Here is a 16,201-nt window from a genome sequence, read left to right as displayed (position 1 = left end):
ATGTGTGAATGATATATGTTGGTCCTGTATGTGAGATGTATGTAAGTAAGGCTTTAGCCAGGCCATGTGAGAGCTTGGTTGGTAATAGGTTTACCTCAGTACCAATAACCTGATATTGGTATTATTTATGGGTTTATGCAGATAAAAAAAAACAAATTAAGAACTATTCAAACCTTAACAAAATCCTATACAATTAAAAGTTGGCATGTAAACTTTAATGCATATAATTACCCAATCCAATCAATTTATGATTTTCTAACATAGGATTGAAGAAGTAATATAAACTACATGACTAAATAGCATATGTGTGCAACAATAATCTAAAATATGACTCCAAGTTAGAAGCAAAACTGAAATTGCATCTAAAAGAATGGCTTTACTTACTCTCATATTGCTACTCAATGTCAGACTTAAGCATCTCATAATATCCAACATCTCATACAAAAACCTCATTTCATTACTTCTTGATTTTTTTTTCTGTTTTAAGTGCTTAAGAAAACTAATCAGCATTGCTGTTACTTTTACATTAGAATTAGAGGTTTTATTTTGATAATTTATACAATTAAATGTCATTGTATATTTGAATGATTTGGGATGTTGCACCTCTGGCAGCTCTAGAAAGGAAGCACCCGGGCAACTCCAGAAAGATCTACTGTTGAGGTTGGACCAAACATTTCTTGCTTTTTACTGTTGAGGTTGGACCAAACATTTCTTGCTTGTCCAAAAAGGAAGAGTTTAGATTGTTGAATAATTATAGTATTCATATTATTCTTGTATTTTAATTGTTCAGACTTTAGATTTAACTTTCAAGGAAAATAAAGTTTAACTATAAGTAGCAATTCATTTGGGTCAGACTGATATTTTTGGCTTAATCAACTGGGAATATGGCAAAAAAGTCAATTGAGGTTAGTATTACCCTTTGTGAACTGCATCATCAAGAGAATCAAACATCCAAGTAAAACCATCAAACCATTATGGTTTCATAGCTGCTGCATGTGCATGACATTTTGCACTTAGATTATGCATACATATATGCGGTTATTTTTTAAAAGGGTATCAATAAAATCTAGTTTTTAGTTTGATATATAGTTGCAGAGCTTTTCAACCGAAGAACTAGAAGATTAAAAAGGATTCATGAATGTCTCTAACTTGTTTTGTTGTTACCAGGGCAAGAAAAACACTTTGCTGAGTTCAGGAGAAATATTTTATAGATTTTGGCAGTTTGAGTGGGATGTATCTTTCAAAGGGTTGTAAGTGTGAAGAAGCTGTTCTGCTGTGCTTGTGTTTCTTCTGCTATTTTCTATTTGCTACTGCTTTGATCACTGATCCCACTGAAGGTATATACTTCTTTTATTTTTTTTCTGTTTATGAATTTCCCCATTAGAGTTTGTATTCTATTATAATATTTTTAATGATTATCCAGCGTTTCTAGAAGTGATATATGGTAGATAATCACTTTCATGATGGACTTTCTTTAATGTGTGTACTAAATAGATTTTTTTCCTTCAACGCATAGCAACAAATTCTTTTTACTTAGATTATTTAGAGGTTTGATTTGTTCTTTTTACTAAAAGCCAAAATATAATATCTCTTACATTAATAAAGATGTACCGCCCTGGTAGTCGGGAGTAATGACGTGGCGTCGAGCTATTATATAGGCGTGTTGGATGGGACACCTGGTTGGCAGAAGGAGAGGAGGTCGGGGGGTTCGCGTAGTCGCCGAGTTGAAGATGAAGTCGCCAGATGTGAACCCAGGCGACCAAGTGACTAGAGATCGCCGAAACAAGGACATCGCCGAAGATGAAGGCAGATAGACACTTCCCAGCTGGCCAGAGGATGAGGTCGGGGGACATCTTACTTGAACATATATGGTGAAGCAGGTAGGGCAGATCATGAAGGCGGCCGGTGAGACCACAGGGAAGGTATGTACGAAGGCACCCGAACTCGCCATCCAGAAGAGATCACGCTCCAAGGCGTCTATGCACTGAGTATATCATGCATAAGTAACTTAGCCAAAGAAGAGTCAGAAGTAGCGCCCAAGTCAAGGATGCTCCAGATGAAGGCACGTGTACAGCTGGATGCGAGCCACGTGTCCAGATGTGTAACTTCCAGGAGAGAGAAAGTGCCCAGGTATATAAGAGTTCCCAACGAACTTCTGAGGTATGCACGTTCATATTGTTTTCTTTACACTTGCGAGTCTTGAGTGCACTGAGAGAGAACTGGTCACGGTTCCTTAGAGTTCTTGAGTTTTACTCTTAAGTAATTGGTGATTCAGTCGCTGACTTTGGCGTCGGAGCGTGATCGGCCGCAGCGGCGCCGTTTCGTCTTTTGCAGGTTCTTGAGGTGGATCGCGGGTGAAGGACGGAGGCAAACACAGCGCATACGTTGATCCAAGTTTGACGAGGCAAAGCTCCAGCGTTTTGGTCAACAGGCAGGATCAAAAGACATTTAAAAATTAATAAAATTGAAACAATACACTACACAAAAGTGTATGATTAGCTAATGTTAAGGATAATTAAGTTTGAAAATAAAATGTATAACAATTTTAATATTACTAACTATTTTTTTAATTCTTTATAGTGCACTTTTCAATAAGAGAAAATGGTCTTTATTTGAAATCTTTATCTTAAAAAGAGATCTCATCCATTTGTTTCATGGCTTAAATAAAAAGAAGGTTGATTCGCAATATTTTAAGCATAGCCAAAATAACATTCCAGATTATCTTACAGTGAATGTATAAATCCTATATATGATTACAATTTTTGGATTATTAACACTTTTTAAAATTATTAATTTAATGTTATACTTGTTTAATAATGCTTAAGTTTTTCAATTAATAAAATATTTATTTTTTATTAAAAATAATAACTATTTTAAATTATGAGGAAGAAATTCTTTTTAAACAAATATTACTTAAAATATAATTTATATAAAAATTTAAATCAAAATTATAAATATAATTTTTTTAACTGTTGAAAATATGCAATTAATTAATATTAATATTTAATTAACTGTTTAATTATGTCCTTTATTATCTTACGATTTTCAGTTAGTTGATAAACATATCCAAAAACTTTCTGAAAAATTCATTTTTAAAACTGATTGACATTAATCAGCACCTATTCTAATAATTGAGATAATTAGGAGGTGATAATTCACAACAGTTCATATTGTAAGATTCTTTACCACCATCACTTACCCATATATTGACGTTATGTAAACCCCCACAAAAGGATTTAGAGAGAATCTTTATGTGCTCCTTCAATCTCTCGCAACATTCATGGAAATACTCATAATCTTACTAGTGTAAGGAAGCTCACCCCAAGTTCTGACATTCCTTTCAGATATTGAGCTACCATTTGTTTGCATATATTGCTTCAAGAAAAGATGTTCCAGAATATTTTGCCGTTCATGCATCCAATGAGGTATTAATATATTTAAATATTTATTGGTGTCTTTTATTTTATAATTATAAACATAGAAATTCATTAACTTAAAATTATTTATTTCAAGCATCGGATTATGGAAGTGGTGTTCCATCATCTAATCAAGTAATAGAATCAAGTGCTGGAAGCAAAACTGAATAGGGATGTGTGTTTTAATTTTAAACTTGATTAGGGATGTATGAACTTTTGAACAATTATGTATTGTAATTTTAAACTTGATTATGAATGTATGAACTTTTTATGTGTTTTAATTTTCAATTACATATAAACTTTTGAACATTATTATGTGTGCTTTACTTTTCAATGAAATGAATGGATGATTATAACTTTATACATTATTTTATTTTATTATGAAAAGGTGGTGGTTAAATTTTATAATTGTATAAAACAGATTATAAAAAAGTTGTGGTTAAATTTTATTTATTCATAACTAAAATTACGTCAGTTAAAAATGTTACTACTTACGTATATTTTGGTGCCAGAATCTTCTTCAATGAATGTAAATTGCGACAGTTATAACTAACACTACTTACATATAAAAACCGTCACTACTTACACTATGTTTAAAGTGGCGGGTAGCGAAAAACCGCCACATTAAACTTTGTGGCGGCCAGTTCTATGGCGGTTTCGGAAACCGCCACAAGCGTATATTGTGGCGGTTATAAACGTCAGTTTATACGAAAATAACCACCACAATATACACTTCTTTTTGTAGTGAGACTTGAACATACATAAATCAAAATTAAAGGACATTTGTTATTTGTATAAAAACAGAAGGAATACAAAAAAAGCATAATCCATAAATAAAATAATGAAAATTCAGAATTGGATTTAGAATCAAATGTTCAACTATAGGAAGAACAAAGAGTTATTCTTCAAGATTTTAAAGAACACATATGAAGCAGTACACAATATCATAACAAGGCATTGTCTTGCTTATTTGCATCCATGAGATCCTGATCTTACTGACCCTTCATGTGGAGGAAAAAATCTGCAAAATAAAGCTTATCAAATCACAAGATTTGATCCCTTAAAGAACTTGGGACCTTTCATGTTAGATTTATCCTTAGAACCATTAAAATTTCTTGGACCTTTAGGAACAAGAGATTTACGAAACCTGCAGAATCTAACAGAATGACCTCTTTTCATACGGTAAAACCATGTAACAACCGGTTATTTCGTTATTTTAATCGATTGATTTTCTAGCACTGGTGAAAAAGGTTTTGAAATCCCATTCTCTTTGCACTGTGGATAAAATCCTAAGCCTGCTTTTCCAAATATACAATTTTGAGATGCAAGAACATTCTCAAAGTTGAATTTTCCAATTGTAAGCATATTCATAGTTTTCAAAAGGTAGAGAATCTTTCTTTCAAGCTTTTCACAGTTTTCACAAAAATTTGAATCACACATGCAAGCAAAAGTTTTGTAAATCAAATCCAGGTTTTCAAAATCAACTTTAGATTTTTTCCAATTCTTCTTCCAGTGTTTTGACTATATTTTCAAGCCAGTTGTTCAACCCTTTCAACCGGTTGTATGAGAGAGCCAATTAGTTAGCTTCTTCATGAGTTTCATTGAAAGCTTCAAGTAGTTGGTAGTAATTGTTTAAGGTCTAAGGCTTAGGGTTCATGCTGCTTGATACAGACGCCTTTAAGCATAGGTTTGTTTCTTCATCTTCTGAAGAGCTAAAGGAGGATATCTCATTATCATCCCATGCTATATATGCCTTTTTGGTTTTTCCTCTCCTTTCACCTTTGAAATCAACTTTATCTTTGCTCTCATTATTAGGGCATTCAGCTTTGATGTGACCGTGTTCCCACAACCATAACAAGTATATTTTTTAAGATTAAAGTCATTTAGCTTCTTAGAACTGTACCTCTTTGAAGCTTGGCCTTTATTCTTTTTCAAGAAATTGCTAAACTCACTAGTGCAGAAAGGTAAAACAAGGGCACCTTATTAAGTGTGGTTTCACGAACAGACGCACTCGTAAAAAATGCGGTGGCATTTTTGAAATAAAGTTCATTTACAAATGCAGCTATTTGTAACAGCCGCACTCGTAAATCAAGCGATTTGATTTACAAGTGCGGCTATAGTAAAAGTCGCACTCACTACTCTTTTATCATCAGAAGCGCGCCATTCACTACTCTTTCTTTCTCCAGCAGCGTTTCGCCTTTGCACTGTGCTCTCATTTGCGCTTCGCATTCCTCTCTTTCTTCTTCACCAATGTATTTTTCGTTCATATAGCGTTATTTTTCATTCATACAGAGTTATTGATATTGTATTTTGTTGCATTGCCTTCATTGATATTGTTGCATTGCCTTCATAGGTTCCTCTCTTCTTGCCTGTGTGCTCCATCGCTGCTTCCACATCCACCGCCTCGTCCGCTGTCGTCGCCGCGTCCGCTGTTGTCGTCGTGCCACCTTGGCAACACAAGGTTGGTTGTATTTTTTTAATTTTTTATTAATGTTATGATTTTTTTTTACGTATTATAAATTTTATTTTTTAAAATTTATATTATATAGTGTTTACTTTAATTTTAATTTATATCATGTTAGTTGTTAGTTTAGAATAGAATTATCCTGTTTGTATTGAGTCCGGTGGTGTTCAACCTACGGCAATTGATACGTGTTGGTATTGTGTCCGGGGGTGTTCGACCCTCGACAAACGCGTTAGGTAGAACACTGATTAAAAATCACCTGCATGACTATTTCATAATCGAATGGATCGACATTGGATTAATTCTCTTTGCATAAGTGATGAGTATGAAAGAGGAGTAGAAGAATTTATACAATTTGCACAACATAACACGATTAATAGTGGTCATGATGGAGCAAAGATCAGGTGTCCGTGCGTTAACTGTTTCAATGGAGGGATATTGGATTTAAGATAATGAGGGAGAACCTTCTATGTGATGGGTTTCTTCGATCTTATAAAACTTGGACATGGCATGCTGAATTGTTAAATTTACCACGTGTTTTCGTAACTGAAGAATATGTGGGGTCCACCATAGATGATGCAGAACATGATGATGTAGATGATGATCGATTGGAGGACATGATTCGTGATGTGGGAGCTGATTCTTTTGCAGAAGCTCATGGATACGGAAGTATGTCAAGCGATGCAGAGACTCCATTGTATCATATATCAACTAACTTCACATGGTTGTCGGTGGTGTTAAGATTGATGAATTTGAAGGCAATAAATGGATGGACTGATAAAAGCTTCACGGAATTGCTTCAGTTGTTGAAGAATATGCTTCCAGAGGGAAATACTCTACCTAATCGTAATTATGAGGCCAAAAAGATTCTTTGTCCAATGGGAATGGAGTATAAAAAGATACATGCATGTCCTGATGATTGTATATTATATCGGAAAGATTTTGAATTGTTGAAAAGTTGTCTGAGGTGCGGGTTATCACGTTATAAGTTGAAACAAAAAGATGATGATATTATTGAAGATATAGAAAAGCATGGACCCTCAATGTAGGTTATGTGGTATCTTCCCATCATTCCAAGGATGAAGTGTTTGTTTGCAAACCCAAACGATGCTAAGAATCTTAGATGGTATTAAGATGAGAGGAAATGTGATGGCATGTACCGACATCCAGCTGATTCTATTCAGTGAAAGAAATTTGATGATGAGTTTCCAGAGTTTGGTAAATAATCAAGAAATATCTGACTTGGTTTAGCTACAGATGGAATGAATATGTTTGGTAATATGAGTACAAATCACAATTCATGGCCTGTTTTACTAGTTATTTACAAATTACCTCCTGGATTGTGCATGAAGCGAAAATACATGATGTTGTCTATGATGATATCCGATCTGAAACAGCCAGGGAATGACATAAATATTTATCTAAGTCCCCTAATTGAAGATTTGAACTTAATGTGGGACCAGGGTGTTGAAGTATTTGACGGATTTGCTAACAAAACTTTCAAGCTTCATTCCATGTTATTTTGCATCATCAATGACTTTCGGGCATATGGTAACTTATCAGGTTATATTGTTACGGTTAATAAAGCATGTCCAATATGCGAAGAAGACACTGCTTCTCAAAAATTGAAACATGGAAGGAAGACAGTATATCTTCGACATCGGAGGTTTCTTAGAAGTCATCATCCTTACCAGAGGTTGAAAAAAGCCTTTAATGGACACCAAGAAACTAGTGGTCCACCAACTCCATTAACTATTGTTGAGGTTTATGAAAAGGTAAATAACATAGACCACACCTTCGGTAAGTAAAAAAAAAAGTCATTTGTGACAAACATTTGGAAGAAGAAATCAATCTTCTTTGATCTTCCATACTGGTTGAGATTAGAAGTCAAACATTGTATAGATGTAATGCATGTTGAGAAGAATGTGTGTGATAGCTTAATTGGTACACTTCTTAACATTAACGGTAAGACGAAGGATGGTCTAAATGCTCATTTAGATTTGATTGAGATGAACTTATGAGGCGAGTTGGCACCCATAGAAATGGGTAAGCGTACATATTTCCCCCATCCTGTTACACCATGTCAAAAGATGAAAAAATTAGTTTTTGTCAATGTCTAAAGGGTGTGAAAGTGTCACAAGGACATTCCTCAAATGTGAAGAGCCTAGTGTCAATGCAAGATTTTAAGTTAATTGGGTTGAAGTCTCATGATTGCCACATCTTAATACAACAGTTGTTGCTGTTAGAATATATGGCCTTAAACGAGAGGGGGGTGAATTGTTTAAGGAGAGTTTTCGAAAACTTTTTCAGCTAGAACAAAATCCTTTGTATGAAACTCAATCAGAAATTCAGTTTGCCAAGATATAAAGCACAAAGCAGCAAAGCACCAGAAAAACAATCGGTGGTTTCTTCGAAACAATCGGTTGTTTATACCAGCAAAGCAATAACAACTGAATTTAAATGAGTTTAAGGGAAGAAAGAGATACACAAACAGTTTATACTGGTTCACTCTTAAACCAAGAGCTACATCCAGTCCCCAGAATCCACTAGGCAATCCACTAAGCAATCAAATACAGATTACACACAAAACAACCAAAGAAGTGACCTTGAACCCTTCAAGAAACACACTTCCTTTGGCACAGCACACACCAAGAATGTTGATCTTGACAACCTCAAGAGCACACAACACTCCTTGGCTTACAACACCAGAAATTACAAAGTATGCATAACGAATTACACTATTTACAGAATAAACTGAAATCAATACAGATGTAATCCTTGTTCCTGCCGGTTGACCGAAAAGATCTTCGTGCGTAGCTTTGACTCGCGAACAAGGACTCCTTTATCTCTGACTCAGATCTTCACCCTACTCCGCCGTGAGTACCAGAAAAGGAGTGAGCAAAGGGCGCCCTCGCGGGCGTTTGCACTCTGACGATCAAGTCAGCAAGCAAGAAACACCAAACACCTCCGTCTCGGAGCACCGTAACTGAATTCTCTGAAGGTGTGTAACTGAATCGTAACTAACTCTCTCTTTCTCTCCAACCACTCGTGCATACAATGAGTAAGCGAGCAAATGATTTGAAAGTGTATAAACTCTGTGAAAACGTACCTTACTAAGCTTTCAGAAAAGCTTATATACCTTGGGTTTCAGTGTTTACTCCCACGTGGCCTTCTGACTTAACTGCAACTCCACGTGGAAGGCCTTACAACGCTGTAACCCAACTTAGGGAAATTCCAGCGTGTAAGTCTTCCTTTCTCGAAGTGCATCTAGCGGTAGGGGTGACTACTTGGGTGCCAACTCATGCGCCCCAGCTTCTAGTCACTCGCCCTGGGAGTATATCTGTCTCCCTCTCGTATCATGCACAAGGTTCACCCCTGGGCGTGGCCCTCTCCTGGGTCGTATCTGTCCCAGGAGTTCTCCAGAGGTGGCGTGGGTACTTCACGAGTCAGGTTACCCCCTACTGGTACTGGGACTATGGCCTTGAAGCCACCTTTCTCTTCTCTTTATTACTGTTCTGAGGTACCGGGGCCCGAGGCCTCCTCGCTCGTACCGTGACCTCTTGTTGTGCCGCCCCCTCCACGATCTTCCCTACCCGTGGGTATCGAGGGGTGACATTATCGACGCCTCAACCTAGCGTCGCCTCAACCTGGCGACGCCCATACCTGGCGACGCCCACACCTGGCGATGCCCAAAGTGGTCAACCTATTGACTTCCTCCCTTGTGGCCCATTGGTGGGTCCCACCATACGTTTGACCTTGACTTTGACTTTGACTTTGGTCAACGCCCGAGGACGGGTCGGTACAATCCTATTCCACTCTCTCTTGAGAAAACCAAAGTTGAAAAGTATATGTTAAAAACTTGAAAGCAATCTTTCACAACTGAAAAACTCAAATATGTTTTTCTTGTGTTTTATAAAACATAAACAAACTATTTATAGCTTTCAAAGATTGATCAAAGCATTTAATACAGGAGCGTATTCAGTTGAAAATCATTTAAAGCACACTCAACTAACAAAACAGAATTCTGTTAGGATTTTCAAACAAACAATCGATTGAAAGCACAAAACAATCGATTGTTTTGGTTTGACAGCAAGTTAACCAACCAAAACAGTTTTCAACCTTTTCAAAAACACCTAAGAGTAAAACAATCGGTTGTTTCGACAAAACAACAAGTTGTTTTTCACTTAGTTTGAAAAACACTTTAATCTTAAAAGATCTAAAAACACTTTTGCTTTAGATTCAACAAAGTGTGGATTACATGGATAAACTACCCAGATCCTATCCTAAACACAGCAGCAACTTCAGCCTTGCATCAAACACTTGGATTTGGATTCTTCAAAGCCTTTGATCACTTTTGATTCAACAATCTCCCCCTATTTGATGAAGACACATCCCTGGTTGCTTGTGTTGCACTTGTTTGAATCTGAAGCTGATGGCATTTTCATGAAGTTCTTCTTGAATCAATGTAGAGTATGGGGCGGAAGCAATGAATGAGAGTGAGCAAGATCCTCCTAAGAGTGGTGTTGATCTTGTAGGTGCATGATAGGTATGGGTATTGAGTGGTTCGGCCAGCTCAAGGGAAAAGATGAAGGAATTGAAGTTTAGAGCCTAGGATTCTAGGGAGAAGCAAAGTTGAGCACAAATGGGCAGCATAACTTTACTCACAATAAACTTGCCAAATACATGAGATAGCCTCCCTATTTATAGGCTATTTGGGACGTAAATCATAAGCTAATGCTTAATGAAATGTAAACCAAATGAAATGCAAAGCTATGCCATGTGCCATGACCGGTCACACCTAGCAAAGTTCTAGAAGATTTCATTTCAAAATACTTTCTACACTACCCTATCTACTAAGTACCCCTATTGGGCCTTGATGCAACATATACAAGGCTTTCTCTCTTCCATCCGTGGCTTCTTCCACTTGTGCTTGTACATGCTTGGCCATTGATCTTGTGAGAGGACCTAGACGGTCTAATGGCACACCTAGACGCTCCATGGGTAGACGCTTTCCTTCTTCACGGTCTAGACGCTCATTCCTTGGAGCTAGACGCTCTCCTTGGTCTAGACGCTCTTCATGGTGTGGGCTTTGGCTCCCATGGCTAGATGTGCTTGGCCCTCCTCCATCATCCCCTCCCCCTTGGAAAAGATTTGTCCTCAAATCCAGCTCGTCATCGTCATTGGTTCCTACAAATGGAGAAAGATCAATTACATTAAAAGTGTCATGTACTCCATATTCAAGAGGTAGGTCCAATTTATATGCATTGTTGTTGACTCGCTTGAGAACTTGGAAAGGTCCATCTCCTCGGGGACTTAGTTTGGACTTCCGTTGAGTTGGAAATCTATCTTTGCGAAGGTGAAGCCAAACTAAGTCTCCTTCCTCAAAAATTATTTCTCTCTTCCCTTTATTGTTGTATTTTGTGTACTTTTCATTTTGTTGTTGTATTTGGAGTTTAATCTTCTCATGCATTTTCTTTACAAAATCAGCTTTGATTACGCCTTCCTTATGCACAAAATCTTGTGGATTAGGAAGGGGTATCAAATCCATGGGTGTGAGAGGATTAAAGCCATATACTACTTCAAAAGGAGAAGCATTAGTAGTCTTGTGAACTACTCTATTGTAAGCAAACTCAATATGGGGAAGGTACTCATCCCAAGATTTGTGGCTGCCCTTCATGATAGCCCTAAGCATAGTTCCAAGAGATCTATTGACTACCTCGGTTTGTCCATCCGTTTGAGGGTGACAAGAAGTTGAAAATTGTAGTCTTGTTCCAAGTTTACCCCAAAGAGTTTTCCAAAAGTGGCTGATAAACTTGGGATCTCTATCGGACACTATACTTCGAGGGAGACCATGGAGTCTCACTACTTCTCTAAAGAAGAGTTTAGAAATATTTTGAGCATCATCTACTTTGTGGCATGGAATAAAATGGGACATTTTGCTAAAACGGTCCACTACCACAAAGATAGAGTCATGGCCTCTTGCAGTCCTAGGAAGTCCTAAAATGAAATCCATGCTAATGTCTTCCCAAGGAGCATTTGCAATTGGCAAAGGGGTATAGAGTCCATGCGGCATTGCTCTAGACTTTGCTTTTAAACATGAGATGCATCTAGAACAATGTCGTTGAACATCTTTCCTCATGTGTGGCCAACAAAATTTTGCTTTTAAAAGATCTAGAGTTTTATCAACTCCAAAATGGCCCATGAGTCCCCCTTCATGTGATTCTTTGACAAGGAGTTTCCTATGTGTTCCTTGGGGAATGCAAAGTTTTCCCTCTTTAAAAAGATATCCCTCGGACACATAATAACCTCCTTGCGCTCTATGTAGACATTGGGCATAGATGGATGAGAGTTCTTGGTCATCTTGGTAAAGCTCTCTTATGTGGTCAAATCCAAGAATTTGGGCACCTAATTTTGAAAGGAGTGTATGCCGTCTTGAAAGAGCATCGGCCACTATATTGGTGCTCCCTTTCTTGTATTTGATTACATAAGGAAATTGTTCAAGAAATTCCATCCATTTAGCATGTCTCTTGTTGAGCTTGTGTTGGCCCTTTAAATATTTTAAAGACTCGTGATCACTATGTATGACAAATTCTTTAGACACAAGGTAGTGTTCCCAAGTCTTTAGGGCTCGCACAAGAGCATAGAGCTCTTTGTCATAGGTGGGGTAGTTGAGGGTGGCACCATGGAGTTTTTCACTAAAATAAGCAATGGGGTGTCCACCTTGCAACAAAACCGCACCTATGCCTACCCTTGATGCATCACATTCTATCTCAAAGGTTTTGGAAAAATTTGGAAGAGATAGGATGGGTGCATTGGTAAGTTGAGCTTTTAGCCTTTGAAAGGCTTGCTCATGCTTTTCATTCCAACAAAATGCAACATCTTTTTTAACAAGTTCATTCAAAGGAGATGCTAGGCTAGAAAAATTAGGCACAAACCTTCTATAGAAGCTAGCTAACCCATGAAAACTTCTTACATCACTTACATTTTGTGGAGTTGGCCACTCTCGGATGGCTTTGATTTTCTCGGGATCTACATGCACCCCCTTATTGTTTACTATGAAGCCTAAAAAGACTACACTATCTACACAAAAGGTACACTTATCCCTATTTGCAAAAAGACTATTTTTCCTAAGAACTAAAAGAACTTCCCTAAGGTGACTAGATGGTCTTCTAGGGTTTTACTATATACTAAAATATCATCAAAGTAAACTACTACATATTTACCTATACAATCCCTCAAGGTGTGATTCATAAGCCTCATGAATGTACTTGGGGCATTAGTAAGCCCAAAGGGCATCACCAACCACTCGTATAATCCAAATTTGGTCTTAAAAGCGGTTTTCCACTCATCACCCTCCTTGATTCGAATTTGGTGATATCCACTTTTAAGGTCAATTTTGGAGAATAGAGTTGACCCATGCAATTCATCAAGCATATCATCAAGCCTTGGAATGGGATGCCTATACTTGATGGTGATATTGTTGATTGCTCGACAATCACAACACATGCGCCATTTTCCATCTTTTTTTGGCACCAACAAGACAGGTACAACGCAAGGGCTTAGGCTCTTTTGAACCCAACCCTTCTCCAACAAGTCTTGAACTTGTGATTCTATCTCCTTAGTTTCCTCGGGGTTGGTTCTATAAGCAGGCCTATTTGGTAGGCTTGCCCCCGGGATAAAGTCAATTTGATGTTTTATTCCCCTTAGAGGAGGAAGCCCAATGGGTCCTTCTTGTGAGAATAGATCTTCAAATTCACTCAAAAGATTTTCGATTTGAGGAGGTAAATTCATAAGTTCACTACTTGTGGCAGTGCATATAAGTGCTCCTTTACACAAGATAAGGCTTGGTTGTTCAACAAGAAGCAAGTTTTCAAAGACGTTTTCAAGAGGCTTTGCTTGTTGACCAACCTTGTGGGAAGGAACACTCTTCTCCCACGCCTTCCTATCCCTAAGGATTTTCTCTTTTTCTAGCGCTCTTTTTTTTTTGTTTTCCTCATCCCTCTTTTGCTTCATTTGTATTTGGTCTTTTACCACTTGAGAATGTGGTAAAGGACTAAGTACAAACTTCTTATACTTATGGGTGAAGGAAATTTCGTTAGTGAGACCATCATGCAAGGTTTTCTTATCAAATTGCCATGGTCTCCCTAATAAAATATGACAAGCTTCCATAGGCACTACATCACATAAAACTTTGTCTTTGTAGTTCCCTATGGAAAACTTGATTTCCACTTGCTTGTCTACATGTAGTTCTCCATTTTCATTAAGCCATTGAAGTTTGTAAGGTTTTGGGTGAGGAACCACTTGTAGCTTAAGCTTTTCAACCATCCTAGCACTACAACAATTACAACTAGAACCACTATCCACAATGAGAGAGCATATGTTTTCTAAAACATTGCATCTTGTATGAAATATGTTCTCTCTATGTGTTTCAATGGATGTGCTAGGGTAATTGTTGAGGGTTCTCCTAATCATAAGCAATTCTCCCTCTAGTGGAGCTACCCTCTCATCCTCTCCTCCTTCCTCTCTCTCACTAGGCTCATCCTCGCCACTAGTGTACTCATCTACACCTTTAAGAAACAAAGTCCTTTGGTTTGGACATTGTGCTTGCACATGCCCCCTACCATAGCACTTAAAACATTTAACATCTCTAGCTCGGATGGGTGGGGTTGAGGTTTCTTTGGTGAAGGGCTTGGTAGGCTCTTTTGGTTTTTCCTTGGATGTACTACCCTCCCTTCTAAACTCTTTCTTGGGATAAAAGCTAGAATAGGGGCTCACCTTTTGACTTGAGGTTTTGCGCAAGTTTTGTTGCTCAACTTTAATGCAAAGTTGAACCAAATCATTCAAGTCTTGATAAGGTAAGATCTCTACTCTATCTCTTATCTCAAGTGATAGGCCACTAAGGAACCTAGCTATGGTGGTTTCCTCCTCTTCTCTAATGGATGCTCTCATCATGTAGAGCTCCATTTTTTGCCTATACTCTTCCACACTCATGTTCTTTTGTTGGAGTCTTTGGAGCTTGTCCATCAACTCCCTATGGTAGTAGGAAGGTATATGTCGACGTCTTAGGGCTCCCCTAAGGTCATTCCAATATGTAATGGAAGGTTCCCTATGAAGACGTCTATCTCTTTCGAGAGAGGTCCACCAATACATGGCGTTCCCTTGGAAACTAAGGGTGGCTAAGGGTACTTTTCTTTCCTCACTTACCCTATGGCAAGCAAAGAGTTGCTCTACCTTCATCTCCCAATCTAGATATACTTCTACATTTTCCTTTCCATGAAAATGAGGTAGGTCTACTCTTGTTTCCCTTGGCACCTCTTGTTCCCTTTGCCTAGTTCTTCTAGGGGGTGGTTGGTAATAATCATTGATTCTACGGCTTCCCTCCCCTAGAGACTCAATACTTTGAGAATGGGATGCATGAGTTTTTTTTTATTTTTGTGATTTTTGTGATTTCTCTTCTTGAGCTTTAGCCAACTCATTGATTTTGTTCTCATTCTCCAATTGTCTAAAAGATATCAATTGTACCGCTTAGGATACTTCTTTTAAAAGAGTTTTCAAAGATTTTACTTCACTTTCTATAGACTTTGGAGAGTGAGAAGAAGAAGACATGGCTAAAACTTTGTGTATATAGGTGTTTTACTTTGAGAAAGTTTAGGAAAGTTAGAGAAGGTAGTTTTCCAGGTAAGGGAGGTGAGTCACAAAGGACTACTTAAGTACCAAGCCTTTTCCTTGCCAAAAACTATCCCCCAATATCTTCACACAAGACTTTCTCTTAGTGAAACACTTAGAACACAAATAAGTTGAGAAATAAATGCAAGAAAACAATGTAAGCTAACTATGCTACAAAGCTAGTCGGTTTAGCACACAAATTAAACAAAATTAAACATGCAAAGCGTATCTATGAAAGCAAAAGAAAAGCAATTACAAACAAGTAACAATTACTAATCAAGAAATTGCTATACTATTCGGCCCTAGGTGAGGCTTCTTGGACACTTTGAGCCCTTGAAGACACACTCACCGTCTAAAACGTAATTAACAAGGTAATTAACAATAAACCAAGTTGCAAAGGAAATAAGAAAACTCCCTTTGTTGATCCTCTTTTGATTAGTGCACTTCCTTGTTGTCTTTGATTGTTGATCTTCCAAGTGTTTGTAGTGTTTATTTCAAGAATATTTGTTTCGGCTTTGACCTTGTCTTCTCCTTAGAATGATGGCCTTTAATCCTCCAATTTCCAGCACCTAGCAAAGGGCTAAACCTTAACCAAATCAAGTTCCCATTCACATAAGCACCAAAGAAGAATTAAATTCCAGCACCCAATTTAGAG

This window comes from Phaseolus vulgaris, chromosome 4 (genome assembly GCF_051622355.1).
Source record: "Phaseolus vulgaris cultivar YP4 chromosome 4, ASM5162235v1, whole genome shotgun sequence".
NCBI lineage: Eukaryota > Viridiplantae > Streptophyta > Magnoliopsida > Fabales > Fabaceae > Phaseolus > Phaseolus vulgaris.
Note: the sequence above shows the minus strand (reverse complement) of the source record.